Below are 8631 nucleotides of genomic sequence, written 5' to 3'. Positions count from 1 at the left end.
GTGTACAGCCTATACTCAAAAACATGTTTTCCCTGGGTACAGCATACAGTATGTAGATGTACCTAAGCAACCCTCTCACAAACCCAGGACCTGCATTTTTATGAACACCGCACAGAGTAAACCTCTGAAAATAAATAAAAACAGGAAAGGGGATGGAGGGGCTGAGAGCTAAACAGGGTCAGAGTAAGCTCTGTTCTCTCTAAACAGCAAATCAATTCGAAATGTTAAAGAAAATATGACCACACACACACACGTCACCAGAGAGTAATGACTGATGGCCTATTTGGATCCGATTCGTGTGGGCATTGGTTAGTCTTTGCTGCTGGCCCACTTGCTTGAGATGTTGAATGTTGGATTTAGGAAAACACTCAACATGATCACGCATCAAAAAGTTTTGTACCTGCGCCACACAGAGGACTTGGTCTAAAATGTCAGTAGCACCTGGATGTCTGCCCTGTTAATTCCAGGGATCCATCCTAGGAGCGACATCGCGTGAACATCAACGTTTTTGACAAAGTGAACAATTCGCTGAATATCCTCATAAGACATCACCCTTTTACTGGCGTGACGACGACCACCACACCTCTTCTTCCTTGAAGCCACGCCATTTTCCTTATAGAATTTAATCACTGCAGTCAGCTTATCTGTAAAAAAATATATACACTTTTTAAAACATGCTTTTAATATGTGCTGAAAGGCACAATGTATTCGCTGCTCTTTTTCCTATTCATGATACAGCCTACTATTTATTACTCATTATTTCCTCTTCTGGATAGGACCTCTCAATTTCTGCCTAAAATGACATACCCAAATCTAACTTCCTGTAGCAAGGATATGCATATTATTGTTACTATATGAAAGGGACCACTTTTGAAGTTTGTGGAGATGTGAAATTAATGTAGGAGAATATAAAACAATAGATTTGGTAAAAGATAAAAACAAAAAAACATGAGTTTTCTTTTTGGGAATCATTTAGATGCTGTCCACAACAGGGCAACAGTGTGTGTGTAAAGTTTTAGACTACACAGTATTTACAATTTTAGTATTTAGAACACCCACAGCCCTCTACACCAGATTGTGCTGCTGATGCCAAGTCCCATAGCTTTCTCTTTCTGCTGTGAAGCAGAGGGTAACAGCACAAGTAGTGCAAGGGATAGTATCTTTTTTTGTGGCATAATGTGTGCTCTTTTGGCCCTGAGGCAGATTCAAGTTTGCAGTTATGTATTTTGGCCGTGCGGGGGTGGGTGTGGAGCCAGAGACTGCAGCAGGGGTCAGACTGGAAGAACCAGTTCCTACGTGTGAATGAGTGGGGGATGGAGGACTTGAATGTGGTCTCTGGCGTTGGCTCCCAGAGGTCATCTGAGTCTCTACCTCTACTCAGGATTTTTTAAAATTAAGTTAGAAATCAAGTTTACTATTACTTATTTTATTTAACCTTTATTTTGTCAGGGGGTGAGCCCTGCATCAATACTTTTACGGATGAGCCCTGCATCAATATATCAAATACACAACACATATATAAAAATATAATATATTGAGTATGGGGAACACAATCATTATAATTAAATATGTGGGCAAATAGGCAATAAGACATAAAAAAAACAGCCACAGAATGTCATAGCCAACCGGACATACACATAGGCTGTGTTAATACTTTGTATGCCTCAGGTCTATATATACACAGTGCCTTCGGAAAGTATTCAGACCCCTTGACTTTTTCCACATTTGTTACGTTACAGCCTTATTCTAAAATGTATTAAATATTTTTTCCCCCTTATCAATCTACACACAATAACCAATAATGAAGCAAAAAATATGTTTTTAGAATATTTACCTCCCTGACCAAGGCCCTTCTCCCCTGATTACTCAGTTTGGCCGGGCCAGCACTAGGAAGAGTGTTGGTGGTTCCAAACTTCTTCCATTTAAGATTGATGGAGGCCACTGTGTTCTTGGGGACCTTCAATGCTGAATAATGATCACACAGACATCTGCGTGATCACACAGACATCTGCGTGATCACACAGACATCTGCGTGATCACAGATACATCTGGAGCAGCTGGAACATGCATGCTTTAGTGTTGCTTGCCTCATAGCATAAAATGCATTTAACTTGTCTGGTAGGCTCACGTTACTGGGGAGATCGCGGCTGGGTTTCCCATTTTGTAGTCATACCAGAGAATCTTGTTTATCATGGGTCGAGTCCTTTCGGTGCCATTTGGCAAACTCCAAGCGGGCTGTCTTGTGCCTTTTACTGATGAGTGGCTTTCGTCTGGCCACTCTACCATAAAGGCCTGATTGGTGGAGTACTGCAGAGATGGTTGTCCTTCTGGAAGGTTATCCCATCTCCACAGAGGAACTCTGGAGCTCTGTCAGCGACCATCAGGTTTTCAGGCACCTCCCTTCCACCCCGATTTCTTGGTACCCTTCCCCAGATCTTTGCCATGACACAATCCTGTCTCGGAGCTCTACGGACCATTCCTTGGCTTCATGGCTTCGTTTTTGCTTAACATGCACTGTCAAATGTGGGACCTTATATATTCCAAATCATGTCCAATCAATTGAATTTACCACAGGTGGACTCCAATCAAGTTGTAGAAACATCTCAAGGATGATCAATGGAAACAAGATGCACTTGAGCTCAATTTCAAGTCTCATAGCATAAGGTCTGAATAATTATGTATGTAAGGTATTACATTTTTGATTTTTTTTAATAAATTTGCAAACATTTCTACACTTTTTTTTCACTTTGTCATTATGGGGTATTGTGTGTAGATTGCTGAGGAACTTTTTTTATTTAATCCATTTCAGAATAAAGCTGTAAATTAACAATGTGGAAAAATTCTAGGCGTCTGAATACTTTCCGAATGTACTCTGTATATATAGAAATCAAAGATTATTCTTTTTTTTATATGCAACCATTTAAACTCATTTATTCTCATTAGCATGAGAAGCAAAAACATATTTGATCTAAAAGTGGATATTTTCCTTCCAAAAACATTTCTTCCACGCTGGAATCAGAACTGTGCTCACTCAGAGTCCTCATCCATTAGTTCTGTGTCACTCTCCCGGTCAATTTCTGCAATAATGTCATCCAAATTTGTATACTTGGTCTTCGATTTAGCTTTTCCACTCTTACATGCTGACCACACCGCTCGCGTCGTGAAATAAATTAGCAAAATTAATTTACACAAATGTTATTCAATCATTGCACCAACACTGATCGCGTGTGTCAACGAGCGTCTGCGTAGCCAGGCCCTAAAATAGAACTTGGTTCTATTTGTGACACTTGATGCTTTGCAAGTCCTGCCTCTCCCATCTTCTCATTGGTTTTTGGAGCATTTACCCATGTGGGTGATTGAAAGATTAACTGAGGTCCACACTCCAATCCAGTTGGTAGTGGTAATGCACATTAAAGTTGGTTGCCAACTGCCATATAAAGTCCAAAGAAGAAGAAGAAGCCTGAAGAAGGCGAGATTACTAGAAACAAACATTTACCCTTTTATCTGTGGATTAATTATTGGAGTCGAGGACCTTGTGCATTTCAGGTAAAATAACAACCAAATGTTTATATCCCAGGACAAATTAACTAGCAACAGCAAGATGGCTAGCTAAATTTCCATAAATATTTAATTATTTTCTGTCTCCAAATGAATATAGTTAGCTCAGAGTTCATTTTGATATTTCAACCTGCGTGTTCTGATGTGGCAACTGGTCTGGTGTGGGTGGACAAAATAAACATACGTGTGAGCGGTCTGGTCAGCATTTTAGTAGCCATGTTTTACCTTTTCAGTTTTGAGAAAAGATTGAAGAAGATAATTAATATGTAACATAAACTACGGTGCGTCTTGTTTGCTTTCCCCTTGAGAATGAACACTGTTGCGCACATCTCTAGCTTGACATCTCTAGTTTGTCGTACAAAGGGCATTCACATACTACTGTAAAGCTGAGCTTATTGGCTATCTAGCTAGCTATGTTTCAAAATGACAGGTGGTCATTGGGCCAAGACACTGTCAATGAAGTGAAAACCCCTCGCCTCATTGGTGAGTAATGATGGCTGACCTTCATGGGCTAATTGATGTGTTGTGTAGCCAATACATAATGTAGAATGATGAAACACGTTTGGTTGCCTTCTAGAGTGTCTGCGGATTGCACAGAAACAGAAATTTACCGGATTGACTAGAGTTTTGCAGATTAGATTTCTTAAATAGTTTTGTTGAAAGAGTCGGAATTAATGCAAAACGCTGTATACAACATGGATCGTGTTAGGATATAAAAAAAATGTATTCTATCAAACAAAACTTTGCTACATTTTATCTCTGGGACCCTCAGGATGACACATCAGAGCAAGATTACTGAATGTAAGTACATTATTTACCGACACAAACCTTCACATTACCGGTGAATGTATCAAACCAGTTGCCTTGATAAAAGCATTTTGTTGTTGTGCACTATATCCTCAAACAATTGCATGGTATTTTTTTTTTACTGTAAATTGGACACTGCAGTTAGATTAACAGTCATTTAAGCTTTTTGACGATATAAAACATTTCTATGTCCTGGAAAGTTGGCTGTAGTTTACAACTCCATTCTAGTCAAATAACACATATTGAGCAACAACTGTCCTGATTTCGAGACACTGATCCAGTTGGGGTTAACTACCGCATAACATTTGTAATACTGTTGCAGCCCCAACAGAAACCATAAAGTTGTATTCCTCTTTAAGAAAATGTACATGTGTAGGAATTTGAATGTTTCTCTGCAGATTTGCTGACTATCAAGGAAAAATTATGTCCTCTGATGTTTCCTTTTTGTTTTCTCCTTTTTGAGCTGATTGTTTCCTTGCAGACGTTCATGGAACCAGCTATCTTGGCAATGAGCACTAGATGCTTTTCATCTGAAAAACAAATAACAATATACAATTCTTTAACATTCAGTCATCGTCATAATCTATTCTAGCCAATACATTTTCAAGTAATATCAACTCACTTTTTGTAACACTCACAAACTACTTATAACCTGCACTCATTAAAATGCATGGGTGAACACACAGACACACACACAAACAGTACACAGCTAGTAACAAGTCCCATAAATTACTAGCTACATAGCTAGCTAGGTTGCATGGGCTACACATACCCCACTTCTCTCTTTCCCAAGCCACACATTCACTCACACACACACACTTGGCATTAATAGACTTGCTAGCTGTGCCTCATCACACACATACATAAACTCAGCCACTGACAGATAGACAGACACAGAAACACGCACACATTACTCACTCACAGCCAACTAAACTTGATTAATAGTTGAATGGCAAGCACTTACCATTGGTGAGTTCATTCATCTGGTCACGTCTCTGGGCTATCCGCTAACGTAAACTCACCCCATTCCGTACAAATGTGTGAACTATGTTTCTATTCAAGCGTTGATTGACATGGTAATGGCTCTATAGTATTGGAGAAAAGTTGAAAAGACGGACCCTCCGTTACATCGTGGTGTGTCATGTCGTAACGTACAGCACGCATAAAGCAACTATTTCTGTCTTACAATCTCTCTCCACCAGGTGTAGCACTTCTCTCATCGTTTAAAAACAAGAAATGGACAGTGACGGTGGTAATGGGGGATACCTAGTCATTTTTTTTGCGTCAGCATTGCATGCGATCATCATTCTCAAAGCCTCTGCCTGGAAAATATATGTCCTGCACAATTTTTCCCCTCATAAAGCTCTTTTGTGGAATAATTCAGACATAACTGTAAGGAATAAGTAATTGTTCTACCCCAGCTGGCATGAAAGGAATATTGACTTTGTCCTTGATATTTTCGACAACAAGGGTAATATTCTCACATATGAACAATTTATAACATTGAACGATTTTCCAATACATTTCAGAGTTTATTTCTGTGATCAAAGCCGTTCCCAGTGGTCTAACTACACTTTATGAAAAGTCATCTTAATTTTGGGAATGATCACAAAGTTTATCCAGAACTCAGATTGGAAGGTGTGGGCTTACTTGAGAAATCTTGCTGTAATAAATATATAAGACAAATTCTTCATTCACAAAACCAACTTACTTGTAAACTTGTAAATTTGTGTCCGAATTTTGGGAAAACCTTGCACGGTACTTATTTACCATTATGAACACTGCCTATAATTTTAACATAAAATATATAATATGTTACTATTGCAATGATAACAAAACCACTGAAATGATTGTTATTTTTTTCATTCTTGTTGCCAAATACTTTCTACACAAACAAAAATTCCAAAATTCTACACCAAAATTACCAATTTTTCTGATTGAATTTAATTATCTCATTAACACACTGACCCTAGTGAATAACAAAAATAATAAAATCTTCATGAATCATTATAATAAGATATTTTCAGAGTGAATATAATTGCACTTAAATTGTTTATTTTTTGTATTTTTTTTTTTTTTTTGTATGAGCATTGTTAATACAAACAAAAGTGAATATAATTGCACTTAAATTGTTTATTTTTTGTATTTTATTTATATTTTTTGTATGAGCATTGTTAATACAAACAAAAATTCCAAAATTCTACACCAAAATTACCAATTTTTCTGATTGAATTTAATTATCTCATTAACACACTGACCCTAGTGAAAATAACAAAAAGAATAAAATCTTCATGAATCATTATAATAAGATATTTTCAGAGTGAATATAATTGCACTTAAATTGTTTATTTTTTGTATTTTATTTATATTTTTTGTATGAGCATTGTTAATACCAGTTTGGTTTGCAAGACATGTTTGATGTAAGTTGATTTTTGTATTATGAATAAAATACATTTATTAAAAATAATATATATTATATACATATTTTTTTTACTTGTAAAAAAATATATATATTAAAAAAAAATCAAAAGGCCTCTGTTTAACTTCTAAGATCACTTTAGCACCGCCCTTAAAAACCCGATTCAAATTCGACACAAACCTTCAAATAGGTATGTAATGACACATTATATAAACTCTTTACAGTGTTTTATTTACATTTTAGAGGCGATAAGGTGATAAGTTGGACAGATCGAGTGAAAAAAAAACAGTTTTCCCACACGACATCTCTCCTCCTGACTATCACACATTAGTTTCGCATCCTCACCCGCCATTGCCTGCTTGAATTATGCAAAAAACGGGCAGCGTTTAGGTCATGTCATTTATTTTGTTGGAAAGGGAGAAATTGTGCTTTACAATGGTTTTGACATTACAGTTGATCTGGAAGTATTACGTTTTTGGGGCGCTAAAATAAGGGCAATTGTACGGACCAAGGCGATGTACGAGTTTACGTTACTAACTAGCGTGACTATAGCCAGTAACCAGGTAGGGCTAGCTAGTCTGCCTGCTAACTAGTCAGTAGCCAGCTAGTGCTAGCTAGCCAGGTAGTGATGGCTAGCTCTTCAGCTAGTGTAAACCAACTTTGTTCAGTGTTTGTTCTATTGGTATGCCAACTTCATAAATTAACACTAGTAAAAAAAGAAAAAGATCTTCGAACAGTCTAATAATTTCTTTCTGCTGTAAAATCGTTGTGCTGCCAACCTGAATAAATGTTATTTATTTTCTGTTTTTCCATGTCCAATTTTGTCACAATAAGTAAGAAAACAAGTAGATTTCCAATTTTCGTTTTTCAAATTCAGAAATGAAAAACAAGCTATTTTACGTATTCCACTCTCAGTATTGACTCGTAAATCAAAGTAACAAAAGGTACACAGAAACGGTCAACATTGTCCCAGGCCTTTTTTTATACTTCACACCCGCTGCCTTCACAAAATTTACTTTTAATATGTCCTAGAACCAATTTGACGGTTTACACAAAAAACAATTGAGGACTGAAATACATTTAACAATTTAGGACAGATTTAGGGACACAAATATGCACATATCAAAGGCACCACAAATAAAATAAAAACTCCCAAAGAAATAGCATGTGATCATGTAGGGTGTAATCTATTCATTCTAACACACAGAAAGGTCTGCATAATTCAGAAATAAAAGTGATCACTGAATTTTAAATGAATGGACACAGACATTAAAAAAAAAACAAGGGTGCTTTCATTGCTGTTGATGTAATCCTTGAACGTTTTACATAATCCACAACATTTTGCCCCATGTCTGGTCACAGGAGTGCAGTCAGTGGTGCTGACCTGACTGCATACTGGCCAACCCTGCCCCACTACACAAGTATCCAGCTACCTCAGCTTCAGAGGCCAACACTTGTTTTGCCATTGGCTGATGTTGCGCTCCAGGGGGTCTCTTTTGCTTAGCTGGCCGATCTGTGTTATATTTAACTGGTGTTAACCCCCAGGGAATGGCAAATTGAAGCTCTGATTTCAAAGATCTGTTACCCTCATTAAATGACTGCCGTGGCTGTCAAACCCTGGGGGTGATAATGGAGGGGTTAGGATACCCCCTCCCATACCTGTATGTATTGGGTATGACTACGAGGATGAAGTTGCAGGTTTTCGAGGAGACCCTATCAGGGTTACGAACTCTTCAACCCCCAGAATAAAATGGGCATCAGGGCCACGTTCAGTAGCCAAATGTTGGAGATAGAAATGGCACGAAGAGCCGATGCGATTCCTTATTCTACATAGCATATTTCTACCT

At 37.6% G+C, this 8631-nt stretch overlaps 1 long non-coding RNA gene across 1 annotated transcript; it reads left to right on the top strand.

The window, feature by feature from the left end:
• Positions 1-1452: 1452 nt before the first annotated feature.
• LOC127907687 (uncharacterized) lies at positions 1453-6311 on the top strand. Its single transcript, XR_008065449.1, has 3 exons — positions 1453-3546; positions 4331-4359; positions 5568-6311. It is a non-coding gene; the product is annotated as an uncharacterized LOC127907687 (long non-coding RNA).
• The last annotated feature ends 2320 nt before the right edge of the window (positions 6312-8631 follow it).

This window comes from Oncorhynchus keta, chromosome 15 (assembly GCF_023373465.1).
Source record: "Oncorhynchus keta strain PuntledgeMale-10-30-2019 chromosome 15, Oket_V2, whole genome shotgun sequence".
Classification (NCBI taxonomy): domain Eukaryota; kingdom Metazoa; phylum Chordata; class Actinopteri; order Salmoniformes; family Salmonidae; genus Oncorhynchus; species Oncorhynchus keta.
This window is presented reverse-complemented; position numbering and strand designations above follow the sequence as displayed.